Here is a 20327-nt window from a genome sequence, read left to right as displayed (position 1 = left end):
AAAAAATTATAAAGCAGCTGTTAGGGCTGGGAATTCAGCTCAGTGGCACTGTGCCTGCCTTGCAAGAGCAAGGTTCTGAGTTTGATCCCAGGTACTGCAAAAATCACGCAAACAAACAAAAACCACAAAAACAAAACAAAGCAAAAAAAGGATAAAGTAATTGTTGGCTCTCCACCTCCAGCTCCTCTGTACAGTTTACTCTCTATCATTTATTTTTATTTTTTTCAATGCTGGGTACTGAGCCCAGGACTTTACTATGCAAGACAAGTGCTTTACTACTGACTTATATACCAACCATTTATTTAATTTTGAAATAAGACCTCCCTAACTTGTCCAGGTTGTTTCAAACTTATGATCCTCCTGCCTCAGCTTCCCCAGTAGCTGGGACCACAGGCATGTGCCACCCCACCTGCTCCTCCACCATTTTTACCGGAACACAGAAAACCATTGGATCAGATCTCCACAGCCACTTTCCCTCACTCCATCAGATTATATTTTATTCATTTGACAAATATTTATTGAGTATGACACAATTTAGATGCTACTAGTATCTACAATCTTTTAAAAAGTTTGTTGATGCTGTTTCGAAAAGGGAACAACAATTACATTTTTCTGTAATTCTGAGTTTTTAAAATGTCCTTTGCTAGTTCTGAGTCTTCTGACTACTCTTTGAACATTTGTTGACCTAAATTAAATTTTTTGAAACTCATGAAACATGTCAGATTCATTTAGGAGCTCAACTGAGGCTGAGTTCTCCCTGATCTGGGCATCTTTTGTCTCTGCAATTGGAGCCGGGAAGGACCTCCTCGTTGGTCATGCCTGAGCATAGGCCAGTTGGAAAGCAGTGTACCCACCCATGAAACGAACCAATCAAACAGACGCCCAGTATTTTCCTGGGCACCCTTATCACCCTGAGGTTTGTGCCGACTACTCTGTGAAAAGGTTGTCGTAGTCAAGGTGCCTTTGCCCTCTGGAGAATGCATATATTCCACGTGTACAGAAATAGTAAAGTAGTTACATTGTCACCACACATGAAATCATTTAAGTGAACTTCTGTTAGTTTAATTACAGAAAATTGGAACTTTTTTACATGTGATACTTGGTGTGGATTTTTTCATGGACTTCACTGCGTTAAAACTAAAAGCAACATTTAAGATTGTACCTTCAAAGGAGAGTCATTTCTCTAAGAGGAAAATTGGGAAGGGAGGTAAGATTTAGATCAGTTTATTTTAATCCCAAGAGTGTATTTTAATCCTAAAAATCTTTAGATTTAACCAATGAACAGTATTTAATCTTTTGTGAGTAAATCTTTCATAGTCTCTTCTATCCTTTAGGGAAAAAAAAAAAGGGTTTTGTCTTTTCCTTGGTGTGACAGTTGTGTTGGATTGCCAGTGTGATTTGCTTGGGCTCCTCCAGGGGGATTAGTAAAGGGCACTTCCAGAGGTTCCTGAGTGGGTCATGGAGGTGTGACTGCGGGTATATATTTAGCATGTTTCCCCTGCTCTGCTTCCTGCCTGCCTGCCATGATTTAAGCAGCTTTTCTCTGTCATGCACTTCATTATATTTCTGCCTTGGAGCCAGCTTTCCATAGATCAAATACCTAGAAACCAGAAGCCAAATTAATCCTCTCTTCCTTTTAACTGTGGGTGTTGGGTATTTTGTTCCCAGCAGCAGCAAAACTGACTAGAATTTTGTGCTTGCGTACCATGAACCAGGCTATGGAAGATACTAAGTTTTGCAATAACTTCAGTTTAATCTGGTGTGGATTGTTATAGGGCTGCAGTTATTGGCTTTTAAAAAATAACGATGCCTACTTCAGGTGGTCTGGTATATGAGGAAACCTAATTCCGACTGTGGAGGACTGTTTCATTTGTTGACCTCTCCAGTCTTATGGCCTTATCTGTTCTTTTTGTTGACTCTAGACTTGGGCATATGACTTGATTTGGTTAATGGAACATTAACAACCTCCATGCAAGCAGAGGCTTGGTAAGTGCATGGGCTGGTTCTCTTGGAGTGCATTTCTCTAATACTCTGTATTAGAGTAGACTACTAAATGATGAGCCATGTGGAGAGAAACCCTGAGGGACAAGAGGCTGTTTTGAAAGGTACAGCTCCATGCAAGTTCCCTGCTGAATACAGCCTGTTGAACTATCTCACATTCACAATGTGGATCAAAACACTGCCCAGCTGAGGCCAGCCAGTGAATTTTGACAAAACTGTTAAGTCACTAAATTTTACAGTGGTTAGTTACACAACAACGGACAACTAAAATTGTGTTGTACTTTAAGAAGTGTGTGCCAAAGGATATATTCTGCAAAGCGACCTTGTGCATATTTTGGTTCATAGAAAATTATACTTCAAAATGCTCTAATGCCATTAAAAACACAACAAGAAAGAGCATGATGTGCATGTGTCTATTAAATTGTGGGACTATTGCTTCCATATTTGCTATTGAGTGTCACTCATGCAATATTTTTATTTTCACAAAGGCTATACCTAACGAAGATACCTTAAAAAAGTATTGCTCTTTATTCATCCAGCTTGTGGAAGTTACTGAAAAGTACAAGGAAACGAGAAATGGCCCAAAATCTCACCATTGAAAAGTTAACTTTGGGAATTTTAATATTGTAAATTCAGTTAATGAAAAACTTTATTCTTTGAAACCCTAGGTATTGATTCATAAATTAGAGCCAGGTGAGAGTATAGACTCTGATATCCTTATAAAAGTGGTTGTAGGAGATTATGTGGTTTCCTGTATTAGATGCACACCTTATGATGCTCTACCACTCTGGCACATTCTCCACATTGCTTTTTCTGAAGGAGAAATCTCTCACTAATTTCGGCCTATTCAGTAGGTCCACACCGCCTCCAGGCCAGTGCTTCTCAACCAGGGACAGTTAGGTTCCCAGGTGCATCTGGCAATGTTTGGAGACATTATTGACAGAGGTGAGGAAAGTTGTGTGTGTGTGTGTGTGTGTGTGTGTGTGTGACTATACTGTGAAGTGTGATCAAATAATGTCTAAGTTTTTAAATGCTATTGCCGTAAATGACAAGTTGCTATTAATCCCCTTCAAAATACTGCTCCTTGCTCTGAACACACTCATCCCATCATTGTGGCCACTTTCTGCAGCAGTTCTGGAAATTCTTTGTCAAACATGTCTTTAGTGCATTGTCATGGCTACCTCGACATCCTGAATCCATTTAAAATGCTCACTTTTTATGGTGATTTTACTTCAGGGAAAAGCCAGAAGTGGTTCAGTGACAGACCAAGTAAATAAAGTGGATGGGAACACACTATAGTTTTTATTTGACAGAACTGTGGTGAACATGTGGTCACTGATGGATGATAAAAGATACAGTGAATGTTTAAATTTTAGAAATTTATTACAGTAAAAGACATAGAATACCCCTCTTTCTCTTCAAAGACTTTTAAACCATTGATAAGCTTTTTTAGAAAAAATTTAAGTGTTCACCACATTGTTCATACCACTGTCTACCGACTAGAAAAGGTGTGCTGCCATTTTCTAAGAGTTGAGGCCAGCAAGGAACCGCACATACTGCAATGTGCAGGACAAACTCTCACAACGAGAAATTATCCAGTTCATGCTGTAATGCCACTTCACAGAAATCTCACTGTAGGGCTTGGTGCTTGCTTTACCTACTGCTGCCCTTTCTGGTCTTACATCTCTGATCTCCTGCCTCTCATGCATGCTCCTTTTGCAGTACCAAATTGCTTCCTGTTTTCATCTTTTCTCTTTGGCACTTGTATTGTTTCTAGAGTCTGGAGTACCCCTTCCCAGAGGTAATCATTCCCTGCGATAGATTTATTACCTTGTTTTTTGTGTGTACTTCCATTTTTCTTATTACATAGAATTGCAATTACTTTAAAAAATCTTTTGTGAGCCGGGCGTGGTGGCGCACACTTGTAATCCCAGCACTCGGGAGGCTGAGGCAGGAGGATCACTGTGAGTTCGAGACCAGCCTGGGCTACATAGTGAGTTCCAGGTCAGTCTTAACTATGCAGTGAGACCCTCTCTCAAAAAACAAAACAAAACAAAAAAATCTTTTGTGCCTATGAACTCGTAAGTTCAGGGTGAGCCAGAAGCAAGCCACATGGCTCATAAATATTTAAGTGAATGGATGAATGTTTGAATGAGGCCAGACTAGAAAAGGGTCTGGAGCTGTCAGTGATGCTGGCAGTGTGTGGCCTACCTTCAGCCAGTTTGTTTCCTAATGGAGGAATCATTTATGCAAGTTTTCCCCTCTGCATGTGGTTGTGGTGTCACTGACTTCACAGTTACTCTTCCTCTGTCTTATTTATCCCATAGCTTCTAGGTGGGCTTGAGAGAGCAGAGACAGCTTAAGGCATACAAGGAGTTTGTGCCCCAGATGGCCATCTGCAAGGATGAAAAAAAGAGCACTTACTTTTCAAAGTACTTCCTTAGGTAGGCCCTATATGAAATGATAATGCTGATTGCATGATAATGACTTTAAAAGATGGAAGCAATGATCCCACAAGTTAATGGAGCAGCACATACATTGTGCCTTTGCTCACTGTGCGTGAATATGCCACTGCTGGGTGGGGGATTTTAGAGCTGTGAGAATCTGACTTTTCTCCCAACTCACATTAATTAATCATAAGATAGACCAGTTGATATCAATCTTGCTTGCACCTTAACAGCACCCCAATGGCACCTCAGAAAAAATACTGTCCCCAAAGATTTCATACTAACTGGTCTTGGGTGTGCCCTGGGCTTTGGAATTTTAAATTTCCCAGATATTTCTATTATGCACCCAACTTTGAGAACCGTAGTCGGAGATAATTAGCTGGATTATAGTCATACATTGTCAAAGTAATTTTGAAAAGTATTTTCTTGCTTGGTCATGTAATACTTTTGAACAATTTTATAATTTTAGTATACATAATAAATTAGTACTAACAACTTTGTGCAAATTTATAATTGCAATAAGATAATTTACAATCTGACCTTTTGGTAAATGACACCATATAACCTCATTTTTTTTCTGTCCTTCATTCCCTTGACCCTGAAACTGAGGAGAACTTTCATAGACAAGCAGGTGATCATTGTTCCTGTTAGAGGAAGTTCGAAGGAAGTCATTTTTAAAAGATAATGTACCCATAAAGACACAAAATTATAACTGTTTTTCTTGGTTCCCGTTCTGCCTCTCCTGGTTCCAGCAGCCACAGATCTTTCTGACTAAGAGAAAAAGTAGGACGTCCCCTGCTCTCAAATGGTCCTTCCAGGAGGTTTATTGTTCCGTTTAGGTTTTTCATTTTATTACAGATGGTACACTTATTATTCATGATTGGTTAAGAAGAAAAGGAAAAGTTTTGTACCCTTCTGATTATCCTTGCCCACCCCTGCCTTCCCCACTCATTCTCTATGCTTTTGTTTTGCCGGTCATATCACTGAGAAGAAGACTTGACCACCTGTTGGAATGGCAATGCTAGTGACTGGTGGTTACAATGATTTTTGTCATTTTTTAAGATATGAGAGTAAAAACTAGGAGCCTTTTTCATTCCATGGTACTGCATGCCCTGCAACAATTTTTTTTAAAAATCAATTTAGGAAAGTTTGGGATCTAATAATTTTTGCCAGAGGGTAGATAAGCCCTGCTGTTGATTGGCTGTTCTTGAAGAAGGCAGTAGCTTCTGAGTCTAGAATATAATCATTTTAAGCTATAGAATCTTAAATTGCTGTATTGTTTTAAGAGGGAATGTTATAGTAGGAGGAAACTGTCAAAATGATGTAGATGGTATAAATCTTCCATTTCTTTACAGTATGCGTATAATCACATCATTTGGGTTGGACATACAGCTCAGTCAGCTAGCAAGTAGGAGTCTCCGAGTTCAATACCCAGCACCATAAAAGATGAAACAAAACAAAACAAAACAAAAAGTCAAACCAAACATCATGTATATATTTTAAAAAGACAATTAAGGCTCTTATGGGTTCTTTAATTTGTCAGTTGATAACATTTATGGAATGCCCTAGGTTCACCCCTCCTGGAGGTGCTCTGCTGGGTGTGGGGAATTACAAGTGAAATAATTTGCCTAATTAGATATATAATGGTTCAAGATAGTTATCATTAGATGTTCATGTGTGATTTACCAATATGAAAGTCACTGATTATATTTATGCTGTCAAATCGAACAAATTTGGTTGAAAATCTGTCATTTGGTTGATAGGTTAAATTCTTAATTTCTAAAAGTTATTATGATTTGTTTACTGCGATACAAAAGTACTTCTGCTTTTTCTGAATGACTTAAGTTTTGGAAAATACTGTGAAGAAAGGAGTTTTAAGTAAGTCCTAGGATTGGACCATGAGATTTATGTCCCTTTAATAAATTTTAGTAAACTTTACATCTGGAAGATAACTTAGAGGACATTCAGTTGACAAAAGAGAAAATCGAGTCTTAAGCAAGTTGGCTTCTTTGCTGGGGTTCACAGAGCCAGTTCAAAACCAAGTGGATGATAAAAGTCTAACTTTTTTACTTGGTTTGAGTATGTTTTTACTTTGGTGCAGGCTAAAATCTGTAGGCACTGGTTTAGGTGGTTTTTTTCCAGAGCTGTTTTGAGATGGGGTTTGGGCTTCCAGCTGTTTTCGTGGGAGGTGACCTATATACAGCGTGTGCCGATAAGCAGATCCCATCGTGGGCAGATGAGGCTCCTGTGTGCCAGGGACCTTTACAGTATGTGTCAGAGTTGCCCCACTGAGGAGATAAGGAGTTGGGTTATTTACCAACTCCTTTGTCACTGTTTGAACAAGAAGCCTTGCTCCTAGTTCCTGTAGCTGAAAATGTGCTGTCAAGAGAGTCTTGGATCCCAGAATAAGACCTCTTCACTCTGCTTGGGAACCGAGTCAGTGGGAATGTGGAGGTGCTTGGCAGATCACTGGCCACAACTGTAAGCACTCACTCAGAAAGAAATGAAAAGGGATGCAGGTGGAGCTGCTCTGCACAGTGCTACCCTGACGTGAACAATAAAAACCTTGTCTTGGCTCTTCATTATTCTTCCATCTGCATGCCTAGTGTTCTCCTCTGGGGAGGACGGGGCTGAGAAACAAGGATTGAACTAAGACTGTCAGTGTGAGATGTTATCCTTTTGCCCCTCTAAAGCCACGATCCACAGTTTCTCCAGCTTGCTCTCGTCCCAGGCTTGGTGTTAGTAGCTATCTCTGTTGGCTTCCTGGCCCCCTGGATTCTATCGGTGTTCAGCCAATGGAAGGTTCTAGAGGAGATTGGAGGGAGGAGAGGAGTGAGTCCAGGGTATTTGTTCCCGAGTGCTCTTCTTACCAGTATTCTGGTGGTGGTCTTTGTCCTCCTTCTCGAAGCTAGTCTGTCAAGAGGCCCTCTGCCTGCTGCTTGTTCTGGATTCTTTTAGCACTGTTCTCTTGCCCCTTCATGTAGGACACTTTATGTTCTCTTGTTGGTTTCCCTAAGTCCTGCAGCACCGGTAAATATCCCCTAATTAAACTCCTTCATTCCAGCATCCCAGCTGCTTCCTACTGGGACTGACTGTTGTATCATCTTGGAGGTGTTTGTTCTCTAGAGATAACTGGGTGAAATGAAGCAGTTAGAGATATGAAGATAAAAGATAATGAAGCATAAATTATACTTGAGCCCTAAGGACACTTTGTATGTCAGATGCATTAACATAACGAGGGGTATTTACTGAAGAAGATATTTTTGGAGGTGCCTTGGGTTGTAATTGGTAATGTTTTCTTTTCTGCTCTGTGAGTAGCCCTCTTTGAGGACTGAATTGAAAATTAGAAGCTCTGCTTTATTATAACCATGAATGCAGTTAATTATAAAGTATTTAACTCTGTAAGATATAATAATATATAATTGAGAGAAAGCGAAGGATACAATGGATCTGTCCATCTGGAAATGTCAAAGATTTATCTCAGGTATTCTAACGTCAGATAAGTGCTTTCCTCTTAACTCCTTGTATTTCTCATCTCTCTAGTGTGTTATAATTGACTTTTGGGGGAAAGTTTATAAAAAAATAGTCATTGTGAAAGGCATTTCAGGCTGCTTAAAAGGCACTACAGCAAGAAAAAACAATCATTCTCCACATATTTACAGAGGGCCTGTTGTGACTCAAGCACTGTGCTGAGTATCATGAACTCAATAATGAATAGTATTTGCTCATGGCTTTTCAGAAAAATCACAATGTAGCTAGGAAAATAAAAGTTTGGACAAGCAATTATAATAAATATTTTAAAGCATTATCGACACACAGCGAGCTTTATGTGTATCTAAATGAGGGTGTAGTTAAGCCTATCAAAAAAAAAAAAAGCACAATTTGGTGAGTGACAGAAAATGCTTCTTAGAGTAAGTGACCCTGAGTTGTTTCTGGAAGGATGATAATGAGTTTATTATGGAGGTGAAGTAAGGGAGGATGGCATGAAAAGAAGTAGACATTCAGTGAGGCACGTGATTTAGCCAAGTTCTGGTGGCCTTTGGAGAAATGCCTGGACTTAAGGTTGAAGATACGCTGAATGGCAACTTAATACTCACTGTCACCTAAGATAATGCAGATAATACGCATGCTCTAAAAGTACTACAGGGATGTGAACAAATCAAAGACAATTTAAAAAATAATCTTGAGACTTTTAAGGTAAATATATTGCTAGACCTCTTGTAGATAATTCTTCAGTATGGACCAATGCAAGTTTTTAATTGATGAACCTCTCAACGGAGAGAGAAAGACTTACTGTTATCTTCTGTAAGCACATGCCTTTGCTCAGATTTGTAGGCACTTAAGTCTACAGTTACTTTCTATCATTATAAAATTTCCTCATATATGGAGTTATGGTTTTCTTTGAAAATATGGCAGACTACCTTTGCAATCACTAATGATTATGCTAGCATCTATATTTTACAGTCTCCTCTCTAGCAGAATGTATCTGATACACATCGAAAGAAATACTTGCTCCTTATTTGTTCTAATTAGGCTAGTGCCTAAAACTTCAGGGTTCAGTAAACTTATTATTCTAAAGCAAGTTAATTGGTGAAGACTGTTTTATCCATATCACATTTGTGGACAGAATGAATCTCTGAGTGCTGGTTTCCTCCATAGCACGCTGATAAATAAGAATTATGCTTCAGAGGCATGATCAAAATGCTGACTAGACTACATGAACATTCAAACCATAGCCTTTGTGGAAAGGAACCCTTAAGCACTGGCCTATAGTTCACCTACATGGGAGGCTGAGATAAGAATCTCTTAAGCTTTAGAAGTTTGATGCCGGGTTAGGCAACATAATGAGATCTGTCTCAAACAAACAAACAAACAAACAAACAAAAAACCCTTAAACTTATGCTCTATTGAAGGATGTCTTATTGTCAGTATACTTGGGGTGTCATGAATTTTTGGGACAGGAATGTAGTCCAGTCAGATCTCATAGAACTCATGTGCCAAAGTCCAGATTGAAGCTCACACTCCCTGTGATAAGGGAGTTCCCATTTCTTTGTATATCAGCTTGTCTTTTCCTTCTCCTATTTGCTACTCTGCTCTCTTTCTGTTTGGGCTGTCTTTTGGTTTATAAAGAAAAATTCCAGAAGTTACTGACTTGACACAACCATCACCATTCAGAGTCCTTCATGAGTCTATACCTGATGGCTCAGCTGGTCAGCTCTGCTCCTGTGAGATTTGCCTGATTGTAGTTCTTTGGGGTTCAGAGGAGCAAGAAAGCTCACACCAACTAATGGTATGATGAGGAGTTGCATTCAGCTAGAATGGTAAGTAGAGCACTTGTACTCTGTCCCATGGAGGTTCTCTACATGTGCCTTGAGATACTCCCAGCATGAGGGTTGGCTTCCAAGAGGGAGCATTACAAATGTGCAAAGGCAGAAGTTGCTTCTTTCTTAAGATTAGCCAAGGGCTTAGGAGACCTGGATGACTACTACCCCAGTGCAGTCTACAGTTCAGAACTGTCACAGGGTTAGACTTGTCATTTCAACAGCAAGTGTGACATACAATTTATAAGCACAGTTTTTGCACGTGGCCCAATATTTGCAACATATCTATCTCTCAACTTCCACTATTCATTGAAACATTTAGTTACATATTCATGGCCTCTGTGACTCTTAGTTCAATGCTCCCAGGAGACGCTTGTGTTGGTTGGTGGCCATCCAGTCATCTGTGGTTGAAGAGACTACTTCTTATGCTACTAAGAATTTTCTTAGAGAAGTTAAGGTAGGATGTGTTCTCTCAAAGCAACCATTATTCATGTTGGCAAAGGCAGATGCATAAAGACCATAAATGTGCTACCATTTGTAGGAACTCTCAGCTCCTACACATTCCATGGACACTTAAGGTAACTTTCCTTTCATTGGTCCAGAAAGCTCTGCTTTACTTAACTTGTGCTCTGTCACTTTTTCTTGAACCATTGTCTTTCTTGTTCTCCTGTATCATTTCTTACTGTTCTTTTACATTTTCTCCAGTGCATCTCTCCCTTTTTGCTCTGTTCTTCTGTGTCCCTTAGTGAAGAAGGAATCTTTCCCCCAGCCCTGTCTGTCAGTTAACTTCTGACTTTTCAGATTTTAGCTCCAATGACACCTCCTGAGAGAGCACGACACCCTCTGGATGGAGTGTCATCTCTTGCTCCTGTTTCCTGCGTCACTCTCATCATGCTTTGCAACTTTACGTGTTTGTGTGTGTGTGTGTGTGTCTACTTGACCACTCTGTGACTCTCCCTATAGGATCTGGAAGGCAAAAGAAAGCATCTGCTTCCTCAGAAGTGAGTGCTGTGCACAGCATGTGTGAGATGAGGACACACATTTGTTATTCACATCAGTTAAACATTGGAATAGTTGCCTTGAAAAAGAAAGGATTAAGGGAGAGAACTTTTATTTTAATAAGAGAAGGTAAGAGTCATCTTGTCTTAAAGAATATCAGGGAACAGTTTCACGGGGAATCTCCCCTCTCCCAGTGGTAGATGCCTTGAGAGTCAATCAGCTCCTCCTGTGAAGAACATGGTAGAAGTTATGTGATGCTTTGAAATACAGCATGGATCCTTCTTGGAGATGGACTGGGAGTGCCTGATTAAAAGCCAACATATTTTTTTTCTTTTTGCTTCCATAGTTGTGTGGTCCCTGATGTATGCCCAGGGGTCTTAGTGATGGCCAAACGTTGTGAACATCAGGTCAGAACAGCTTATTCCATTACCATCTTTTTGCTTCCATAGTTGTGTGGTCCCTGATGTATACCCAGGGGTCTTAGTGATGGCCAAACGTTGTGAACATCAGGTCAGAACAGCTTATTCCATTACCATTTACTCTCCCATGAAGCCAATATCATGTTTAACTGTAGCCAAAGATTAGTTAGATTACAGTTTGGATTATGATGCACCCATGAGCATGGTCTTCATGAGATAATTCTCAGTATAACTTCCTGTCAGTTCTTTTGTGAAATTTATTATTGAAATTTATTGAAAATGAAAGTTAGTGGAAGAATCACAGTTGCAGCAGGGACACAAAAATTCGGAGTAAGAAATTACTGAGATTGTGTTATTTAAAGATCTTTGAATTCTAATTTTTTTAAAAATTCCAGCTTTCTGCCTAAAAGATGTGAGGTAATATGATTTCAGTGTATTTATTCATTAATCCAGTAAATCTTGTTAATTAATTCAGTAAAAATTTAGACTACTCTGTGTGTATCTTTAAAGAAAGTATAACAATGAATAGCCGTTGTTATATGATCATGAAGTTTGTATCTTCTCAGCAGATACAGCATTCATATATGACATGAGACCAAGCCTTTCGCACAGGAGCCTTTGAGCCATAGTCCAGGTCCAAACTATGAAAGCATTTAAAGTAGGGAATTAAAAATCAGAATGTCTACCTTCAAACACTGACATCCAATTCATCAGTAAGTTCTGTTTGTCCTACATTCGAAGTATAACCCAAAATTAGCCAGTTTGGGCCACCTGTTGGTTTGACATCCATGTTTCCCTGCTTCCGTTCTGCCGTACCTTCTAGCTGACCCCTGCGTGCCCTCGCCTACCTTCAATCTGTTCTTCACACAGCAGTCAGAGCGATCCTTTTAAACATATCAGATTCTGCTCCAAGCCTACAGTGGTTTTCTACCTCACTTCAAACATAAGCCAGAGCCCTTACAACAGCCTCGGGGCCTGGCATGATCCCTTCCTTGTTATCTGTGACTTCATCTGTTACTACTCTCTCCCTTGTTCTTTCCATGTTGCCTGTTCTGGCCAGCTTCTACTCTGCACACATCATGCATGCCTGTTCCTGGGGCCTTTGCTTGTTTTCCCTCTATCTGGAAAGCTTTCTTTCCAATATCTGTAAGACTTGTTCCCTCCTTGTCTTAAAATCTTCCCCACTTGCGGCCTGCTTTTATCCTTCTGCTTTGACACTGTCATCCCTATGACTTGTACTCCTGTTTCCGTTTTTTTTCCCCACAGCCTTTTATGTCTTCTAATATCCAGAACAGTGTCTTATCTGTGTGTCGTCAATCTCTCCCTGTAGGGTGGAAGTTCCACGAGAAAGGAGATTTCAGTCCGTATCATGCACTGAGGCACCCCCCAATGTCTAGAATATGGCCAGATGCTCAGTAAACATTTGCTGAGTGAATGGAATAAATTCTGTCAGAAATTTCATTTGGGGTGGACTTGTAAGTTCTTTGAGATTTTGTATCATGAATTTTATGTTCAGGCATAGTGAGTGCTCAATATTGGCCAAGTGAATAGAACACAAGTATACAATCCTAACCCTTTGCATGATCTAGTTCCAGAAAGTTTCATTACTGAATGGAAGACTTAAGGAAGGCAGTAGAAAAATCATTTATTTATATAGCCAAGCTTCCTCTTTTGGCTTTAGCATACATGAAGCAGTTTGGTAATGTTTTCATTATTCTTATTGTTATTCATTAGATGCTATTTAAACATTTGGACTTTAAACTCGCAGCTGATGGTTTGGAGATCTTACTATACAGGGTGCAGAAGTTGCTGGGGTTGATTATAACCGTTCATGGCTGATTAAGGAAGAGCATTGGCAAGAGGTGCAGGGTCAGTGTGGTCACACACTGCGGGAGTCCTGGTGGCTGTGCTCTGCATGTGGGGGGTTAAACTGATTGTGCCTCCTTCCCCCAAAGAGATCTCAATTTGGTTACAGAGTGGGCGCTTTTCTAAAGGCTAAAGGAGAAGAATAAACAACCTCCAGGGATTTAACTTCTTAAGGATCTGGGGAGACAAAGGGAAAAATGAAAGTAAAAAAATTGCTGTTTATTTGGGAGCATCTTCTTGTACGTCCCTCTGAAGTTTGCTTATCTTACTTGGTATCAGTTTTATTTCTTCCCAGGCTATGTAAATGTCTTTTGAAAGTGTACATGCAGGAAGATAGTCTGTAAGAGGTAGAAATGAATTGTTGAAAGTTTAAAAACTTTAACCAGAGGAAATGGGCTGGCCTACGTGGATCTTTAAGGGAGATATTTGGGAGTGTTGAAGGCTGTCTTCCTTGCTCTTCCCATTAATATGTGTATGGGTGAACAACAACTAATGGGCAGGTTCTTATTTATTTTTTGAGGTGAGACTTTTAAAAGGATTTCAAACAGAAAGGAAACAAGACACAAAGGGAACCTGAAAAATAAGCAGCAGATTGAGTTTGATTCACTTCAGGGTTAAAACAGTCTGTAGGAAATTGTTTGGGACTTTTCTAGCTTGTGAAGACTGTACAGCCCTTGTTTTCAGATACAGTGTCTAAGGGTCAGAAGAAAGTTCAAATAAAATTAAATCCCAGAGAACAAGGCTGTACACATACACAACCAAAAGTTCAGCCATGTGACATTTCCTAAGGCTATGACATGTTGTCAGTTGGAAGGATGTTTAAGTAAATGACAGAGCTGTTTGCTAGGTCTGCCTAAAAGTGCTTGAGGTATATTGAGTATTGAATTTGGGGTCAAAAGGTGCATGAGAAGAACCATCAGGGACTATCAGACTTTTTTGGTTTTAAAACATCTTAGCTGTATTTGCATTCATCTCTGGTCTCCGTAAAGAAAGTAACTGAAAGGGTAACTGAAACTAACTTGGTGTCCAGGGTGGATGAGAACAAAAGTATTTCTCTGGTGAGTCACATGCTGGGAATCAGGAAATCTGAACCACCGAGTTCGGAAAAATTATTTCTGCACGTCTGCTGCTTCAAGAGGTACTTTCATTCTGTAGTTCAAAACTTGGAGTGAAATCTCCACTCTCAGAGAATAACCTAAAATGTTTACCTCTAGAAAATAAAAGACACTTCTCTAGAAAATAATATTTTTCTCATTAAGAAAAGAAAGATAGTACTATGTCCTTCCCCCCCCTTGGTGGACTTTTACATTTTTGACAAGTGCCTGTACATTAAAAATATGGGTTTGTATTAATTTAAAATTAATAAGCATCGCTGTTATCCATATGACACATTTATCTAGCTTAATTTTTCTTGTTGTCCCCCCCGCCCCCGCAGTTGTTGACTAGTACTTGTAATTATCTTTCCTTGAGTTTGGGAGAGGTGATAAGGAGAGAATGCACAGCAAAAAACAGCAGTGTTATACTCAGTGGTCCATCCTATCTGTTCATTTGACTTTCCATTTATCAATTTATCCTTCTATTCATGTATCTACCTGTCCCATATTCATTAATCATCTACCATGAGTGCCTAAAATGAAACAAGCAGGGATCTGTACTGTCAGAGTCTAGACAAAATGATAAACATTTGTAATGAGAAGATGGTTAGTATCAGGTGAGTTATCTCATAGGGATCTTGCATCCTGTTTTCAGGGTTTCCGGGGGTATTGTGTCAGTTGATACAAGAGAGATCAATGACATTAGCTGATAAATTTATTGTGTGTTTGAGCTTGTATGTGGCCAAGGGGTAAGGAAGAGTTTTCAGAACAAACCCCATATTCTAGAGGCTGCATTTTGTGTAAGAGTATTTCTGAAGTGCTTGAAAATATAGAATACCCACAATTTTAAGAACGAGTCTATGCAAAAATGGTGGACCTTTACATTTACCAGCTAATGTGGTGCCACCGTGTGGCCACTCTGCAAACAGAGTTTAGAGTTGAGGCCTTAATGTTGATCGATTCAAGTGAATGTGAGACCATACTTTGTATTATTTTTCATAATTGTATAATTCAGAGTTACGTGACCAAACTCTGAATAGCTGCAAAGGAGTGGCTCCCAGAAGCCCCCTTTATTTTTGCAACCTAGCTGCCCAGCCCCTTATTTTCTTTTTTGTTTTTGACAGGTTCTCTCTGAGTCACTAATCACTAAGTTGTCGAGACTGTGCTTGAACTTGTGAACCTCCAACTCATTTGATTGAATTGGTAACAGTCTAGGAGTAGGGTAGAAAGGAGGTGAAGCTGATAAGATCATCTAGGGCTTGCAAACCGTGTTAAAGACGAGCTTGGGCACATTACAATTCTAAAGATCTTACTTGGGCAGAAATTACACTGTATGTGGATTTCAGATATTTGTAGGCCATTCATCATTTTGAAGTAAATTTTGCTTATAAACAATATAAGCTTTTATGGTTTCAGGGTGCTTTTAAGTTATTTTGTTCGCTTTTGAAAAGCTCACTAACCTTATTTTGAAAATAAAATAAAATATGTACCCTAAGAATCAAGGAGGTTGGAGAGAGGCTCAAGCCATACATAGGATGTAAGACTAGGGAAAATTTGATTAGGATCATACTTGGGGTTCTGCAGTAAAGTAGGTTGTGGAAAATATGGGTTCAACAAGTTTAAATGAAATTCCTTAATATGGGACTTCTAGAGCCTTAAAAGCATTAGTATAGGTTAAATTTTCAAGGTATCTTAAACCTGTTTTACCACTTAGGGACCTGTGCTCTAGAAACAGTCTTACAGTCTGTCTGAGGACTACTTGTCCAAGGAATGTTATCTGTTCTCTTTTGCATCAGTAATGCTGTGGAACCAGCAACCACAAAACTTTAGTGGTGTATGACAGTAAAAATGTATTTAGCTTAGAAGTTGGGGAGGCTCAGCTGATCTTAATCTGGGTGTGGTGGATTTCAGCTGACCTGTGTCTGTGGTCTTCTTTTGGTGATCTCAGTTGTGTTTGCCCCCATGTTCAGGAGCTCAACTGGCTTTTGGCTGACCTAGCATGGCTTGAGCTAGGGAAGACTGAGATGACTCATTTTTGCTGTATGTTTCTCTCATCTTCAAGAGTGCTAGGCTTAGTTTGTTCTCTTAAGTATGGCAGAGGAGTTTCAGTGGGATCAAGCTCCATTGTAAAGCAGTTTTAAAGCCTTTACTTGCATCATATTTGCTAATATCCCATTGGCTAAAGCTGGTCATAGCCAGTGGCCAAGTAGGAGGGTATTTACCAGGCATTGACAGGTTCATCTGGTTTATGCAAAGGGCTTCCACTGTTTTTCTATGGAATCATTCCATTTGGTGTTGGAAGGATTGTGAACCTGAGCTGATTCTAGTTGCATCGTGTCCAAAATGAGAACACAGAGGCCCAGAGAGGATGATTGGCCTACTTAATCCCAACAGCTAGCAAGTAGCAAAGCTGGAGTTCAAACCCAAATCCTCTCTCAAGACATTTGAGTTTTAATAACCTCTAGGAAGCTTCGTTGGAGGGTGCATATTTTCTATCTTTAAATGTGAACAAATCACATTACTGTGTTATAAGTAATTTTTAAAATAGGAAGGTTAGAATTGTCATGCCTTGCTGGATGTCTTTGGAAGGACAAAAGGTAAGGTTAGTCAAATACCTAGTGGTTGCTGAATAATGTGACTGGAGTTCTTCGGTGATATAGTTTTGTTTTCAGAATTTTTTCTCTCTTTTATACCTTCCGTGCTCCAAAGAATTTCTGCTGCACAGAGAAGTCCACAGAGGTCCTTCTGAGGGGAGAGGAAAGAATTTGTACTCTAGCACCTACCTTGTTAAAAAGAAGATAAAATCACAAAGGCTGATATAGTCTATTCTTCTAGACTAGCAGGCACATTAACATCTAATTTAGTTGTCAGTGGTGGGGAACAGTCTGTGCCAGACAAGTAAAATTTTAATACTGACCTTCTTCCTATTTAAGCACTATCAAATAAACTAGCTATTTTTATGATGGAAATACTTTTGGAGTATTAAATATATTTTGCTGATTCACTAAGCAGAATAATTGAAACCTTTCAGCCTCATCCTTTTAAATATCAATTATTAAACAGTGGCAACACAACATGTCTCATAAGGAGCCGAGCAAATATAAGGCACTATATGTATTATTATTTGCTTTGGGCTGCTGGAGTACGTAGGGCTACTTGCCATTACACTAAATTGCTTGAGCTCTGCTTTTGCAATTCTTGTATTTTATGCTCAGAATATTTTTCTGTATTTCTTCATAGTCACTTACTAGCTGCTCAATTTCTAGGCTGCTTAAATACAGATTCATTTTTAGATCTGTTCCATGACCTTTCCCTGCTCTACTTCATATTAACAGACATTATGTTTCCCAGGGTCCCTTGTCTCCTGGCCTCTGATTGGCCAGCAGATGGCTGGAGGGTAAGGCCGAGTATGTGCGTCTCTTTCTCCCTGCTTTCTTAGGCATTTCCAGGAATGGCTGTGTTTCTTCACTGGCTTCCTATCACCTCCACAGTAGCATGAGTGTTGCATCCCCAGTCCATCTGTTGACCCAGCCTCTGGCTCAGGTAACACTGCAGGCTCTGTCATCTTTGATTTTAGGCAAACTAGCAGTTCTGCACTTTCTGGCCTATGTGTCGCCTCTGTTCTCTTTAGTCTCTCACCTGTTTGGTTACCCATATCACAAGGCCTCAGTTTGAGAGACCAAGAATAGTTTCTATTTTCCGGTTGTCTATGGCTAGCAGCAGTGTATTAACTTTTGTGACTCTTTCTTTCTGTCTCTTTCAAGTTTGCTCCTTGTAGTCCACTGGGAAGACGACAACCGGGCTACCTAATTTATTTTATTGGTCAAAACTATGGAAATGCCAGTGATGAATGCAGCAGAGTGGTTTAGGATGTGAGATTCCGGTCCTAACTGTACCAGCCATTAGTTAGGAAACTTGGGTCAGGCCCCTCTGAGACTTAATTCATGTAAAAAAAGAAAGAAATGATAGGTTCTGGGTTTGCTGGGAAGCAGACCCCAAATTGCAAATGAGTGTGGAAAGTGTGATCTCTCCAGTTTAACACCTTAGAAGGGAAGATTGGACTCAGGACTGGGCAGAAGGAGAAGCTGAGTGAGGTGTCTTGGCTGCCCCAGGGACCTCCAAGCAGGTTGAGCTTTTACTCACTGTTGCTGACTTTTGGAGGTGCTTGACCTTGTGGGAGCAGCTTGCTTTGTTGAGGGGGCTGAAAATGTGTCGAGCTTCTGCATCTATCACAGGAGCAGGGGAGGCGGTTCTTCAGTCCGGAAGTGGAGTTTGAGCCTTGTGTCCCAGGGCGGGTTCCCAACGCACCTGCAGGTGTGCGGTGTGAATGCAAAAATGCTTTGTCTGTGATAAGTGCATCCACTGGGGCCAGCATTTTGTGAGTGCTCAGCAGCACAGCTTTCAGGAATGAATAAAATGAATGTGTTCTAGTTAATGAGCTTTATGATGTCTAGCTTAGTTATTTGGAGAGGTTTTAGTGTCTTCGTCTCTATAACCCCGTCCCAGAGAGCTGAGGAAAAGCAGAGTAAGTGGTCCGTGAATAAATAGGCCAATAGGTTCTAGCCATGGAGTGTGGAGTACATTTGTACTTTTATATGACTGCGAATGTTAGTGTCTTTAAACATAGCCAACCCTTCAGTCCTTAGCTCCATATTCCCTACGGTATTCAAGGTATGTAGCATGCATTAAAGATCAGTTTAGCCCCTGTTTTTGAACACCTGTCATGTAACCACAGTGTAAAGGTGCACCGCCTCATCAGTTCTCAGGCTGGCGCTTGCAGGTGCTGTGATTTCATTTAAAGATGAGGCCCGAGGTCAGTCAGGTGAAATGACCTGCTCTAGATCACCAAGCCGAGGCGTGACAGAGACACTTTCCCATCGGGGCTGCCAGCCTCAGGAAGTCTGCGCTCTTAACTACACATTTGAACGATTTAAACGGCAGCGAGGGAAACTTTCTCCTCTGAAAATAACTCCGGCATAGTGTAGGTGTTGTTTTGGTAGAAACAGTTCAGCTGTTGCCATAAAAATCTTCCCCCAAATGGCTTTGCGAGAGTAAAAGCTGTGCAGGCTCTGCTTGTGTTTATGATGGGAGCCGTATGGCTCAGCCACAACACAAATGATTTGTTCCCTGGCCTTGTTGGCAAAGTGATTGAATTTCTGATTTCCTCGAGGGGGGAAATATCTGAACGCGTAAATTTCTTTATAATTAGATGTTTAACGAGGAGCCACGAAGAAGACTCAGAATGGGAGGCCAGGTATGTTTCCATTCTGTGGGTGATACAGCCAGGGGCAGGAGGTGCAAAGAGAAATCACTCTGTGTGTCTTCCTCTTACCATTTCAGTGACCAGGCAAGAGTACTGTAGGTGGCTGGAATCCGCCCCCAACACCTGCTAGGCAGGTGTGTGAATAAGTAGGTGTTCATTACCGATGACGACACAGCTGGAGACACAGCAAAGCCAGTCATGTTTCTTTTTAGTTAAATAAATTCAGACTACCTTTTCTATAGGAAAAAATTAAATTTCAAAATCATCAAATTTTGATGAGAATTCTAGGGAGCCATAAAACTGAGTTTTAAAAGCGTTCTAAGAAATCCTAGTTCTTTCTTGAATTGTAGCTAGTTTGGGCTGTTCATAACAGAAAAATAAAATGTAAAATAATAGTTACTTAAACAAGAGGGAGGTCCCTGGTCAGGTAACTGAGAGTAAGGCAATCTGTGATTTCACAGTGGGATCAAGAGCCAGCGTTCCCATCTTTCCAGCCACCCTCCAGATGGTGTGGTTTTATTTCCCATTGATCTTTCAGGTCAGTTCAGTTTCAACCATTGTATCCACAGTCCAGATATGCAGTGAAAGGATTAGATTGAGGAAAAGGACCCTCTTAGGAGCTCTTCACATCCATACTTCTTGGAGGTTGCTTCTAACACTGTCTTTTTAATTCATTGGCCAGTGTTTGGTCCCATGGTTAGACCTAGCTTCAAGGGGGCCTGGGAAATGTAGTCTTTAAGGGAGCATTCTTGATTAAAACTGATGGAGAGGGGAGTGGATACTGGGTGGCAATTTCTGCTACTTTTAAGATTGTGATACGAATGCCATAACTGGAGTTTTAGAAATATTGAGGTTACCAACACTAAGCTGAATTATGATGGTCTGTGCTGCTCTGCTAATTCTGCCTTCAGTGGGCT

The sequence above is a fragment of the Fukomys damarensis genome, unplaced genomic scaffold (assembly GCF_012274545.1).
Source record: "Fukomys damarensis isolate Sample0158 unplaced genomic scaffold, DMR_v1.0_HiC HiC_scaffold_7, whole genome shotgun sequence".
NCBI classification, from domain to species: domain Eukaryota; kingdom Metazoa; phylum Chordata; class Mammalia; order Rodentia; family Bathyergidae; genus Fukomys; species Fukomys damarensis.
Note: the sequence above shows the minus strand (reverse complement) of the source record.